This window comes from Lepisma saccharinum, chromosome 1 (assembly GCF_977018435.1).
Source record: "Lepisma saccharinum chromosome 1, izLepSacc3.1, whole genome shotgun sequence".
Lineage (NCBI taxonomy): Eukaryota > Metazoa > Arthropoda > Insecta > Zygentoma > Lepismatidae > Lepisma > Lepisma saccharinum.
The window spans coordinates 73547754-73562409 of NC_139229.1; the positions used below are offsets into that span (position 1 = coordinate 73547754).

The 14656-nt window shown below is 38.0% G+C and overlaps 1 protein-coding gene across 4 annotated transcripts in view; it reads right to left on the reverse strand.

The window, feature by feature from the left end:
• The window catches only part of LOC145996471 (very long chain fatty acid elongase AAEL008004-like), a 95829-nt gene that overhangs the window by 56809 nt on the left and 24364 nt on the right, over positions 1 to 14656 (reverse strand). The window contains exon 1 of one of the 4 annotated variants that reach the window (XM_083132978.1): positions 9623 to 9687. The exons of the other annotated variants lie outside the window; for them this stretch is intronic. The gene's annotated coding sequence lies outside the window, so the exon portion shown is untranslated. Of the gene's footprint in view, positions 1 to 9622; positions 9688 to 14656 lie in introns of those variants that run through there. 4 annotated transcript variants of the gene reach the window in all.

Sequence of the window (14656 nt, forward strand, 5' to 3'; positions counted from 1 at the left end):
ATAATATCGAACACACACACACAAATTAGTGTAGTTCTGAGTGTTCAATGCCTTTTCTCTGTCAAGAGATCATTAACAAATCTACATCAATACGCACAATAAAAGTAAAACAAGAATGCAAAACAATAATAACTATGAAATCTAATTTATATTAACATAAATCAAAAACTAAATAAAATAATTTATTAACATCTTTAACCAGTTAGTAAAGGAAGTAGTTTGCTATTATATAATACCTGATATATTTAAAAGTAACAAATGTATTCCTTTTTGTGTAATTAATGATAATACTAATAATAATATATTTAATTTAGTAATTTATGTTTACTTTTGATAACATTATAAATATGTATATTGTATATAAATTATATGTATGTTTGTGGGGGCAGGGGGTTTGTAGATTAAGATCTTTCTCCCCCCCACCCCCACCCGTCTTAAACGATTTCGCACCCTGGGCCCACACTTTCTTGATTACGGCCGAAGTTGGTGGTGATGTGATAAGCACCACGCCCCTGGCCCCTCCAGGTATCACTTTATACGACGCTGGGTGGGTGCCGAAGCTGCTTGAACAGGTGGAAAAAAAAATCCCTGTTCTTCCCCGCCGCGGATCAGTCAGACGCCATAACGACTGAGCTACCGAGGGAAGCATATACGTAGATAACGATGATGTATCCATAATTAGTATAAATGAGGTATATTACAATAAGGCAAGGCATTTTTGGGGTCTTCTCGATATTATGTTCCCGATCACGTGAAACCAGAAGTATTTGGCAGTAATAATCTAACTGAAGTAACTGCCAAACTACATGAAAAAAAGAAAAAAAATAATCTAAACCAAACGAAAGTAGGAGGTACGAAGGGAATGCCAAAAGTATACACATTGTAGCAGACGGTTAACCAGAGAGTACACCGCCGTGTACCCTTCACAACAGCCCTGGTTATGCAGTGATGACGGAATCTTACGTGTTGTCTGGACTAGGGATGGCCAAACGGATCCGGATCCAAAAGTTACGGATCTGGATCCGGATCCGAAAATTCCGGATCCGGATCCGGGTCTGAAAGTTCTGGATCTGGATCCGGATCCGAGAGTTCCGGATCCGGGTCTGAAAGTTTCGGATCTGAATCCAGATCCAAAAGTTCCTGATCTGGATCCGGATCCGAGAGTTTCGTATCTCAATCCCATTATAATATTACCACACCTTAAAAGGTATTATGATCTTCGATTACAAAGAAATTTTTCGTTAGTCCTACAAGAATTTTTTTCAAGTGTTGTTCCTAAAAGACTTTGCTACGCATCGGCTAACACACTCGTGCACACATGTCAGAGGTGACTTTGTAAATGCCATTGAAACGAATATGTATTCATTCGAATGTATTGGAAATGAAAACACACATAAATGTGAGATATTTCATTCCAGGATGAAACCTTTAACACATATAACAAGATAGAAATGTTATACAAAAATTATACAATTGTTCTACAGTTACAGTTCTACAAATTAAAATAAAACATTATAATATATGCAGTGTTAAATAATTACAAAGTGTAAGACTAACAAGGGAGGTTATCTAAGTATCCCCCTCCGATTTCCATGAAATTTGGCAGTATAGTGGAGCCCAAAGGAAGAATTACGTGTTTTTTGTTTCAGCTAAAAAACGGTTTTAGGGGGCAAAACCCCCTCAAATGTCAAGATGAAGACAAATTGAAGTGAGGATCTGACCCATGTGTCCCCCTCCGCTTTCCATGATACTTGGCAGGTGTGTGTATAAACGGGCCCAAATGAAGAAATACGTTTTTTTTTGTTTCGGCTAAAGAACTGTTTTAGGGGGCAACCCCCCCCCTCAAATGTCAATATGAGGACAAATTTAAGTGGGCATTTGACTTATGTGTCCCCCTCCGATTTCCATGAAACTTGGCAGGTGTATAGTGGGACTCAAGGAAGAAATACGTGTTTTTTTTGTTTCAGCTAAAAAATGGTTTTACAGGGCGAAACCCACTCAATTGTCAAGATGAGGACAAATTGAAGTGGGAATCTGACCCCTGTGTCCCCCTCCGATTTCCATGAAACTTGGCAGGTGTGTGTATAAACGGGCCCAAATGAAGAAATACGTGTTTTTTTGTTTCGGCAAAAAATTTGTTTTAGGGGCCAACCTCCTCTCAAATGTCAAGATGAGGACAAATTGAAGTGGGGATCTGACCTCTGTGTTCCCCTCCGATTTTCATGAAACTTGGCAGGTGTATAGAGGGGCCCAAAGGAAGAAATACGTGTTTTTTTTTGTTTCGGCTAAAAAACTGTTTTAGGGGGCAAAACCCGCCTCAAATGTCACGATGAGGACAAATTGACGTGAGGATCATCTGACCCCTGTGTCCCCCTCCGATTCTCATGAAATTTGACAGGTGTATAGAGAGGGAGTATCGGATGCCCTCTGTTTCTTCCTGTGCCTATACTTACGTGGTTTCGGGGTCAGATCCCCACTTCAATTTCTCCTCATCTTGACATTTGAGGGGGGTAAATAAAACACACATAAATGTGAGACATTCCATTCCAGGATGAAACCTTTAAGACATATAACAAGATAGAAATGTTTTACAAAAATTATACAATTGTTCTACAGTTACAGTTCTACAAATTAAAATAAAAAAGTTCTGGATCTGGATTTCGGATCCGCTAGGATCCGGATCGGGCCATCCCTACTATAGACCTGCCACGTCTCATGGAAATCGGAGGGGAACACAGGGGTCAGATCCCCACTTCAATTTGTCCACATCTTGACATTTGAGAGGTAGTTGCCCCCTAGAACATTTTTTTTGCCGAAACAAAAAAACACGTATTTCTTCATTTGGGCCCGTTTATACACACACCTGCCAAGTTTCATGGAAATCGGAGGGGGAAACAGGGGTCAGATTCCCACTTCCATTTGTTCTCATCTTGACAATTGAGTGGGTTTCGCCCTGTAAGTTTCAAGGAAATCGGAGGGGGAGACTTATACCTCCCTTGTAAGTGTATTAATTAATTACAAATCGCGCACGCGCGCACACACACACTGTATATATATATGTGTATATATATATATATATATATATATATATATATATGTATATATATATATATATATATATATATATGTGTGTGTGTGTGTGTGTGTGTGTGTGTGTGTGTGTATGTATATTATATATATGTATATTAGCAGGTAACAATATGTTATAAGAACATTCTTACTTTCCAAAGAAGCGCATGTGGGATGGCAAAACGGATCCGGATCCGAAAAATTTTAGGATCCGGATCCTGGATCCGGAACCAACCGGATCCGGATTTCGGATCCGCCAGGATCCGGATCTGGCCATCCCTAGTCTGGACAGAGAGGGCAAAGAAATTATGAAACTTCTTAACAATAAATATATAATAAACTAGTTACAATTGTAAAAGTGCAGTGAGAGTTTGTGAAGGAAAAGAAGATAATACTCGTAGAATTTGAAGTAACAACTATTAACAAATGAAGAGGGAGAAGAAGGCAAAAAGAAGATGGCATAGACTATAGAAAATGCAATATTATCTGTAGAGACCAGATTTTAAATGTAAGTCCTTAATTATTTTCCAACACGGATCATGGAATAAATAACAACAGTGTTGATAATTATCTTCCACCAACAAGATTACATGGTTTTGACTTCCCTTTTTCAGCCCACATTCCCTTTTTTTTTTTAAAAAAAAAAAAAAACATTTTCCTTTCTGGTCCCTTTGTTGACTAGTTTTTCATCCTACATTCCTTCCCCCTTTTTTTAAAAAAAAATATTTCTTGGTTCCTTTATTGACAAGATATCAAATATTTTGTAAGACTGTTTTCTCCTGAACAAAACATTCAACAATTGTCTATTTGGTGCAGTTCAGAGGAAAGAAAGAACAAGCGCCTTCTACTCTACCTCCATGAGTGTTGGGACTGGGAGTACGTTGCAGCGATTGTTGAAACAATGCAATCTGGGCTTTCGCAGAACAAACGCATTGTAAGCGGACGCCTGTTGGGTTGAAAGTGTACTTATCTTCTAGATTTAGACTTTATTGTGAAGTTTTAATTTTATATATGAATGGTATATATTGCGCTTTTATTAAAAATCGTATTCTTAGTGGAGTGCATAAAACTATAGTCCTTTTTTCGGCAATAATTTTCCCTCTTTTTGTCCTTTTTAGAGGAAATTATTTCCCTTTAAAATCCGGTCTCTAATTATCTGTAAGGTATGAAGGCTCATGCTTGAAATAAGTTCTATTCTAGCCTATATACACTGGTTTAGTTATAGGTAGCGACCACTGTGACTTAAAAATTGAACGTACACCAACCTCCTTAAGAAATACAAATGAATAATTAAGCAGGAAAATCATACTTTATCTAATAATTTAAAAATTACAGGATAGGATAATGTGAACTGAAATTACGGAAGGAAATTAGCCATAAACCATGACGTAACTTTCATAGTGATGAAGCACGTAATAGGTGACGAAACTGAACGTATAGTTGAAAACAAACCCATAAAAAGTATCGGTATACATTTTTAAGGAACAAGTAATGAAACAAATTACGAAAATTCCAGCATTATACGGTAATTCTGAGCACACCTGCGGTGCAGAGGTGTTTGCCGAAAGTTTCGACAAATGGTTAGCAATGAAATTCCTGTATGAGAACGCCAAATAATAATTATTTTTCTTGTTAAAAGACAATTAATATTTAAAAATGAACGTGAAACATGTAGAAGGAGCCACACTGCGAAAGAAGCATTGTAAAGATATGAAAACATGACGGTAAAATGTAAGACCTGAACGTTGTATCATTTCCAAATTGCTGTTATCATTTGATTTTTTTTTCATTTATTGTCCCTACCTTTGAATGACTTTGCTCTATCGTATGGAATTCAATAGAGTTTGTAACTATTTAGAATTTAAAGTACTTCATTAAACGTGTGACGTAGATCACTGTAGTGTAATTTAATTTTAGGCAAAGTTATATAAGAAAGAAGCAAGTAATTCAAAAATTCTCTCCATCCGATTCGCACACCATAAGACATGATCTTAGTAAACATTATTCACAATGGTCTGTATTGAATCTTATGTATTTAATATATAAGCATGTACTAAAGACGAGTATATAAAATATCTAACGACAGTGAGTGGGTCCCAGGTTGTTCTTTCACTATCTTGAAACAATAATGTTCTCCAGTATTCAAGTAGTTCTGTGTTCTACTACGATGGCGCTGTAGTCGTGAGAGGAAAAGTGAGTTTATCCACGAATCAAGCTCTAGTCTCGTCGTCTTGCCTTCCTAATCAGTTTTTACGGGCCATTCGTCAGTCGCAACGCATGTTTAATTATCTCATTGGGCATTTCCTCGACGGCGCAATAGGACAGAGAGAGAGAGAGAGAACTTTATGATTACGAAACATGACGCAAGCGGTGAAAGCACATGTACGTACGTGCTGTGCGGTAAAAGTGCCGTAAGAATGAAGCCCAGTCACCCAGTAAAGTCTTCCCATCCACAATCAGGCAGCGACAGGCAAACAAACTGATAAAGACCTGCGCTGTACTTGTTGTTCTGTGGCGTGCAGAAGAATGGAACCTGTCTTCATCCCAAAGGAGTGGATTACGATACAAGTGAAAAACGACACGCGTTGTGTGTACAGAACACCTTCCACTACATTGCCAAAGCAATAAAGGTGGACTTTTTGTGACAACTGCTTACATGAGGGGGTGACAAACGAAAAAACAGGATACATTATCTGGTACCACTAGCACAGAATGAAACGCCAAATAGGCTGCTGGCAACCTCTGCATCAATATAAGTAAAAATGAAGTTCTTAAAAACTAACAGGAGGATACAAGAAAGTAGTCATGGACAATTTGCCGAGCGCTACTTGTGGATCCCACTGTATGTACACACCCATCCCACGTTAAGTACGTAAGGCGTTAATAAATATGAATGGAAACGGTGATGGACGATTTGCTCGACAATTGAGATAAAATTAAACTGGCACTTCACGAGTTGGTACATTTAAGCTTTCAACCTTGCAAGGAACTTGCCAAAATATATGACAGTGATTATGTACTTCTTATAAAAATAAGAGAACATTTATTCGTTATGGCTATTGCAGATCACTTATGCTCGTGACCTTACAATAAGTAGTTTGTACTTTGTAAACTTCTAAAGGTCATTATTCAATACGCAGATAGAAATTCCACCATGAAAAGAGTGTTCTGTTTCCAGGTTTACGTTTCTCAGTAATCGTGTAACGTGTTATTAGTTTCAACTAGTAAAATGCACCGATTCAAGTTCATGATGAGTTAGAAGGTTTTTAAAATATCCCGTGAGTAATTGGTGTAAACCCATACTCCAAAAAATCAGGAGCAACCAACGCACTCCGATGGAATGACGTAATCCTGGGACAGCCCAATGAATATCCTTGTGTAGCCTTGAACCACTCCTCGTACAAGATTCAAATATCAAGGTCACGGCACGGAATTGCAGGAAGCAAAGCTAATGTCACTTCTTCAGCGGAAGCTTTGTGGTACTTCGCTATATTCAATCCACAGCGATCAGTTTCGTATAATTTCCCTTCCTTCTTCTTTATACGGCGCTACAACCAGGCCCGTAGCCAAGCAGAAGCCAGGGGGTCAGCCCCCCTTGCACTGTCGTTAGCACCCGGTCATTAGGTAAAACTAATGTAGACAGCGGATATTATGTGGTCATAACTTGATGAAATGCCAAATTCACAGAACAAAGATGCTATCACATTCCTTCACCTTGTTTATGAACTGAAGTCTAAGTAGCGGAAATTACAGGGTGTCCACAAATGATTGATAACAGTTTTATGATCTTACTGTACATGTATTATTGAACGTATCACGAAGTAACTTTGAGCCTCCCCAATGGCGCAGTAGTAGCGTCGTCGCCTTGTAATCAATGGATTCCGGGTTCGATACCCGGTGGAGGCACAAGTGGTTCGGATTCCACTTTAAACTGTAGGTCCAGTCCCGATTAGCCTTACTGTGCATGAAGTGGACTTAAAACACCAAATCAATCAATCAATCAACCACAGTGGAGCTTCTTTATCCGTACCTTTGCTGCCCCTGTTGCGGTCTCTCGTTTAGACAGATATCTGTGACTTTGACGTCATCGTCCACATTCCTTCCATACCTGCATACGGTAGGCACTATGATTGAATATTGTGCATTTGTTTTGTATGATATAAATATCTGTATCATCAAAAGTTGTGTATGTAGTATGTAATAAGAGATGATGTCAGTAGCAGTCAATTAACACTTCAAGAGATGATTTAGAAGTCTACGTCAGCTTCCCATTTCTTTTTTGGTCTTCCTCTTAATCTAGATGCAAATGGTTTCCATTTTGTTATTCTTGGAACTGTTAGGCCATTCTTTCAATATGGCCTAACGAAGCTATCCCTCGAGATTTTGCTTCTCTTACTATATTCCTTTGTTTATCAATATATCCAGTTCACTATTTGTCTTTCGAATATACATTTCCTCATTCACCTGATTTGGTCCAAATATCTTCCTCAAAACTTTTCTATCAAAGATTAGGAGCTGTTCTTCCAATTCTTTTCTTTAGTGTCCACGTCTCGCATGCATAGATAACACATGGTTTCATTGGAATATTATCAATGCACTTCTTCACGGCCTACTGTTACGTGAACAAAACAGAAAGAAGACACAAAAACAGCACTGGAGTGTCAATACATGATCATATTTTTACACCTAGTGAGAACGTGCACCGTTGTTAGGTTATATTTATGTAAATAAATTAATTCATTAATATTACCCCAAAGTTGTTCTTATTCAGAAAGAACCAATGAAGGTCAGGGTTGTTGAAGGTCCAGGGACCCATAAATTCTAATGGGTTCTATTGGGTTCCACTGTAGGACCGGAACTTTTTTCTCGCACAATTTAAATTCGGTCCCAGTTGCGTATTGTTACATTCAAAAAAGGTTCCTGGACCGTATTTTAATTGTTCCTGAAAAAAGGTTCCTGGACCGAATTGAAATTCTTCCGTAAAAGAGGTTCCTGGACCGAATTGAAATTCTTCCGTAAAAGAGGTTCCTGGACCGAATTGAAATTCTTCCGTAAAAGAGGTTCCTGGACCGAATTTAAATTCTTCCGTAAAAGAGGTTCCTGGACCGAATTTAAATTCATCCGGAAAAAGGTTCCTGGACCGAATTTAAATTCATCCGGAAAAAGGTTCCTGGACCGAATTGAAATTATTTAAATATGAAAATGTTATATACTGTCTAGAACTCATTTAAGTTTTACATTGGAATGTCACACTGCGGTTGTAGAAAACGTAGCGCAGGGAATAAATCAAAACGCTGTTGTTCTCTCGTGGGCCAGATTAAAAAACTCCCTTGTCGAAGAGTTACTGTACATATGTACATAACGCAATGGACATGGCCGTATTTAGAGGGGGGTTCTAGGGTTCAACCCCCCCCCAAAAAAAAACTTCTGACATGTTGAATTAATGGAAGTTCAGAAACCAAAACCTGTAACTCATTTTCCAAATTTTTTTTCGAAGCATCACAAAATACAAGGAGACAAGGTTGAAACGATCAAGCTAGAATTTTCATACATTTGGAATTCTGAAACAGGATTTATTCCCGGAATCGCAACTCGCCCGCGACCCCTCCATTTTCACTTCTGCTGTCCTCTTTCCAGTCTTGTTCCTGCTTCACAAGGAATATAGACTGAAAATTCACTTATGATTGTCCCAAAGTTCCCTTTCCAAATTTGTAATTCCCTGTTCGATAAAGTTGAAAATCCCCTTGATAGGAGTACAAACCTAGGATCTCCAATTTCGTAGCGCATTACATTCGCGATTGAGACAATCCATGCACCAGGCTAAGTTTTTTTTAAAATAATAACTGGTTCCACACTTTTCAATATTCCAAAAAAAGTTTTAAGGTCAAACAACAAAAATATTGTGACTAAAATTTTCATCAGACTTTTAAAGCTTTTTCTTGAAGGTATCTAAAATTTAATAACAAACTATAATAATTGTGGATTTCAATACACACTGTATGAAACGTAAAAAAAAAACAAAAAAAAACAACAACTAGTGCTGGATATTCACTTGTCTGCTAGATTGAGTATGCCCCGTCAAGGATATAACAACAACAGGGGCGGTTACAACAACAATAATAATATAATAATAATAATTGTTATTATTAGGCCTATTATTATTATGGAATAAAATTATTTTATTATTATGAAATTTTAATTATTATTGTATAATTATTGTTATTATTACTATTATTCAAATTTCTCGCGACGCCCATGGGAACAATTATGGATGAACCCCCCCCCCCCGAAAACATTTCCTGTCTACGGCCATGGCAATGGACTATATGGCGTCACACTGAATTCAAACAAACCCTTCACGTGTTGCTTCGGCATCCGATCCAGGAACCGCAGCCAAAAGGAGCAGTCGATGAGGTAACGTGAGGCTGTAGTGTTCCCAGCAGATATTACAACAGGGAACGGCAGTGCTGCTACAACCAAGTAAAGGAATGGGAGGTAGAGTGGTAACGTGACTGCAGCGTTTGCGTTTCACCCATTTCTACCTTGTACGTACCTTAGATTCTCGAGACAGCCAGCACCTGGATTAGTCTTTCATGCTCACAAGTGAACAATTGTTTATCGTCAGGTCCGTTTTCGATCCAAGCTGCGTATTATGTGAAGGTAAACCTGATTGAGATTAGCTGAGAAACACTCCCAGGATTATTTGCACGACAGGAAATGCATAACAGCAAGGTCAGAATAAACGGCAGAAATATTTACTGACGAGTCCGTGTCGCTTGCGCCGAGGGTTCTTATCGGTTCATTTCCGCCGCGACATATGTCAAGACCTTCCTTCGTGGGTTTTCCCACAATCTGGAGTGTCATTACCGCCGCGCGCACGTGTTTATGACTTTGCCCAGCTACGGCTGTTTATCTTCGTTTGAAAAGGAAGGTGACTGGTAAATGAATATAAGTTGAAAGTATATATGAGGGATCTAGATTGGGATATTAGTATTAATGTAAAACTGAGACTTGAGAGAGACGACAAGATGGCTGAGAATATGGAAAGGATAGAGACAACGCACGGGAAAGCCGTCCCTCATTTACATTTCTGGATGCAATTTCCACTCTAAACAAGCAATTTGGAGAATTGACCCCTGAATCAGAAGTAGAAAAGGGATTCCTACTCATCATGGACAGTTCTCCACTCGATCAAAAGGTCCAGTGTTCAATGACTACTCTCTTCGTGAAACAGTGGTTGGAGAAAGAACATGTTCCAATATCTGTGTGCAACCAAAGACAACACAAATAATGCCGTTGAGTCATGGCATTCAAAGCTAACAAAGTCATCGGGAAAAGGTAACCCAATGTTTACGTGCTGCTTGAATCAAATGCGGAAACAAAGAGAAACTCGTCTGCAATTGAGATGGCAGAATTGGGTCTATTGGCTGGGAAGAGAAGAAAATATCAATACATCAAAAGAACAAACGTGTTGAGTGTGTTTTCTCGAAGTACAGAAGTTCGGGCGATCTTCGAGGATTTTATGTAGTCTATAAATGATTAATGGGCTGATGTTGATTTATGTATTTTGTGTTGTGGAATAAAGTTGATACACGTGTTCCTGTGTAACGTCTTTTGAAATAAGTAAAGTCATATTTGACACTCTGGATAGGTTTAACATTTCAATGTAAACACAGCAGTGCAACGTCATGTTTTAAGTCCACTTTATGCACTACGCACCATGTGCCCATAAACACACGTGCGCGCGGCGGTGATGACACTCTGGATTGTGGGAAAACCAGCCTAGGAAGTTCTTGACATATATCACGGCGGAAATGAACCGATAAGAACCCACGGCGCAAATGACTCCACACCTTTACTGACAGCCAAATTCACTTACATTAGTGATATGCAAGTTCTGTGCAGTGATGAATTCAGGGGGTGGCCCGGGGAGAAATCACCTTAGGAAATTAAAAAGTCCCCCTGAAATTTGCCCCCTCCCCATTGCACAACTAAATAAGTTATTTTACAAGTAAAATCGAATTTATCAACCAAAAAAATGTTTGAAATAAAAAAAATTACGCTACATTCTCTACAAATTTCTCGTTATTTCTTCATTTACGAGTAACTTTCAATTAAAACTACGAAATTAAGCTTCTAGGGAAACAAATTACATTAGATTCGAAGCATTTTAAATGTTATCTAGAATTGTTGTCCTTGTGTTTGTTATGAAAACGCAACCAGCTGCAGAGTGCACAAGGCAGCAAACATGTTACCGGTATAATGCTGAATCATGAACGTAAAACAGTTAAAAAAGGTAGTTAAGACGCCATTTTAATCTGGAACACTGACAGATAATCTCTCAAGGATCAGCAAACTACAGAGTTTCAAGTAGCATGGTTCAAGGAGAACCGTTTCGCAAAAGGGCTGAAAATAAAAAGGCAAAATTTGAAAGAAATAAGCAACACTGAACGTGAAAATCCTTGGCCTGTTTTAGATGCTCGAAACGGTGCTCTAAGGCATATTGCACATTGACACAATGATCTACTTGTGTGTAAGCATACACACAATATACGGACATTACTAACCCAGAACGGCGTTCAAACCTAGGTTATGAAATTTGAGCACCATGTATGTTTTCGTTCAGTGTTCAATGGTGTAAATAAAGCCATAAAAATATGTTTTCAATATTCTATAAACATTAAAATTAGATCTCTGATTATAAGGAAAATGTCTATATGATTCTCTTTGATATATGAAATACTAAAATATCTTTGGATGCAGAAATACAAGTATGGGCAGGAGTTCACAGTGCACTAAAACACCTATTTTGGGTTTAAGCACCTATTTTAGTGTATTTTGTTATGAATCCCACACCACCACACAATTCTGGAATTACTTATGGAATGGTCAATTCTGTAAATGTCAGGAAACTTGATTTTATGCTTGGTCCGGGGCCTCACTGCTGCTTTAGGGCGGGCATACATGGGCGACCAGAAAATTTGACTACCAGTATGATGACCAGTGGCGCACCCAATTCGAAAACGACGTTCCAGCTGTATCTAATTACTTTAAAACTTGATGTACGACTTAATAATTGTAATTAAACGAACATTAATATATTTTTGCTTTAGCCTATTACCTAATACTTTATCTTCTGTAGGTACTGGTAAGATTATCATGTTCACTACTATTTTCTACAAATTCATTAATTGCTTATTGCTGTACCCAAATGAGTTGTTTTTAGATTTCACTTATAAACTATTCTATGCCTAAGTTCCTGCTCCATTTTCAACAACAGCAGCAACGACAACAAAAACACTAGGTGTGATAATAATAATAATAATAATAATAATACAATAATATATATGCACCAGAACACGTATTATTTTCGACTTCCAGTGTGCTCTTTTTTGTTTAAACTTTACATTTCCTGGTAGCCACGATCTGCCAGGTGCGCAGCTGACCCATACAACACAACGATTTCCAGGCAGAAGTGAAGCCCCACACTACTCATAAAATCACGTTTTCTGGCATCGTTTGCACAATTGTCCAGTGGCCTTTCTGTGCGTTCCTTGAGTATCAAGCAGTTTTTCAAGGGTAAGCTGCTGGAAGAAAAGTTTCAATTGAGTAGTAAAACAGAAATATAGTATATTCCCGCCTACATCGGAATGCTTACAGCCGAAAGCGAAAGTACTGCACGCCGAGAGGGAAAGTGATTGCGTGGTACTTTGACAGCTCACATCCCTGGCCTTTATTCTCTGCCCAGGCGAGGCGGAATTTCCAAATGAAAGGGCCGACGGGTAATTAATTGCTCAATAAGACCGCAGAGAAAGAAAGACACTGATGACACCTCGGGAGTCGAGCATACAGTGTCGTTGAAACAGAAGTCAAATGAATCAGAAAAGGGCTTTCAGTGCGCAGACGAAACAAACGTTTCCGTTACCACTTCCTTTCGGAAATGAATTATGATTCTTTCAATTTATACAATATATCTTTGGGATGTTCCATGTCTGTAGGGTCAAAAGTCTGTCAAAAGAAACCTATCCGAGAGAAACTCAACTAAACCAATATGCAAAAGTTTGCTTTAATCCATCTTATTCTCATATTGGGACTGGGGTGGGATAAGAATCACTGTGCAATGCCCCAACCGAGTATATATATTATTGTCATGAAATATATGTCAATTATTATATAATTATTTAATATCATTAAACAAAAGTAAATGCATTTGCTACACTTATAAACTAGCAAATAAATTCCTTTAACAACTGGTTCAAAATGTCAAGAAATTCGACGATAGATGAAATGTTTTTTAATAATTGTTAAGATTTTATTTAATTATTGCTTTTTAGTAATAATGATCAATAAAATTGTATACTTCTATTGTGTTATGTTTCTACAATGGCGAAATCTGTTAATGGTCTCCCGAAAGGAGTATTACCTTATCAGAGCTGTAGCTACAGATTTCAACACCCAGAACGAGAATAGATTTTCGCAGCCCCTGCACCTGATTTGCATCCCCAACCTAGATGTAGTTGGCATACTTAGACATTGAAGAAATTTTATGTACCTAAACTTTTCCATTGAATCCGACGGAAAAAAACTTAACATTCAAGAAATGTGTGCATCTCACATTATCTTCATTCAAGCAAACCTGCAAATTCGATTGCAAATTAAAGATGTGATGTATTCATGAACAAAGTTTTACGTAACTAGGTGAAGGGGCAAAAATAAGAGACTTTAAGAAGACATTAGTCTCCTATTAAATTAACATGTAAGTGCTATATATATATTTATATAATTTGCGGTAGCCGACGAAAGGAGGTGATAAATGGAGGAGAGATAACAGGTAGGTCTGATTTCTGTGTTTCATGGGACTAGGGTGACAACCCCCTTCACAGCAACGGCTCCGTCCCTAACTTGTCCAATTTGATATAATTATAAAATCTTATCTATGAATATAGAAGTACGTTTTAACCCCATGCTGTTACAGCTCTAAAGAAAGAGAGAGAGAGAGAGAGAGAGAGAGAGAGAGAGAGAGAGAGAGAGAGAGAGAGAACAAGAAATGTTAGCAGTACAGCAATCACACAAAGAGATCACTCTTTGTTCTTCCTTCTCGGTATTAAAAATAGTAAACTCTATCGACCAAATTGGAAATAGTGAACTCTCTTGACCAAATTGGGACTTATGGTAGCTTCGCATAAATGCTTATAAAACTAAAATTACTAAATATAGTAGACTGCAGACTTCTGGGAGTCTGACTCTCTCCAGAAACAACACATTGATTTATGCAAGAAAAAAAATCGAAATTCTAGCAAAATCTGAAAAATTGTCCATGTTATTTTTGTAGGATTTTATAGGTTCGCATTAAAATATTTCATGGCTCGAGTGGGGGCCATGGTCCCCTTGCCCCCCTGAGTATGGGCCTGTCTTTAACACACAACACACTCAATATGTTATAATGCATATTTTCTGTATTTTAAGTCCTGGAAACTCTATAGATTACATTACTTATCAAAACCGAAAAGGATTTTCGATAATTTCCTGAAGACGAAAATCTAGAAGTTATTTTCTTATATTCAATAATAGTTTCCTACCATCAAAG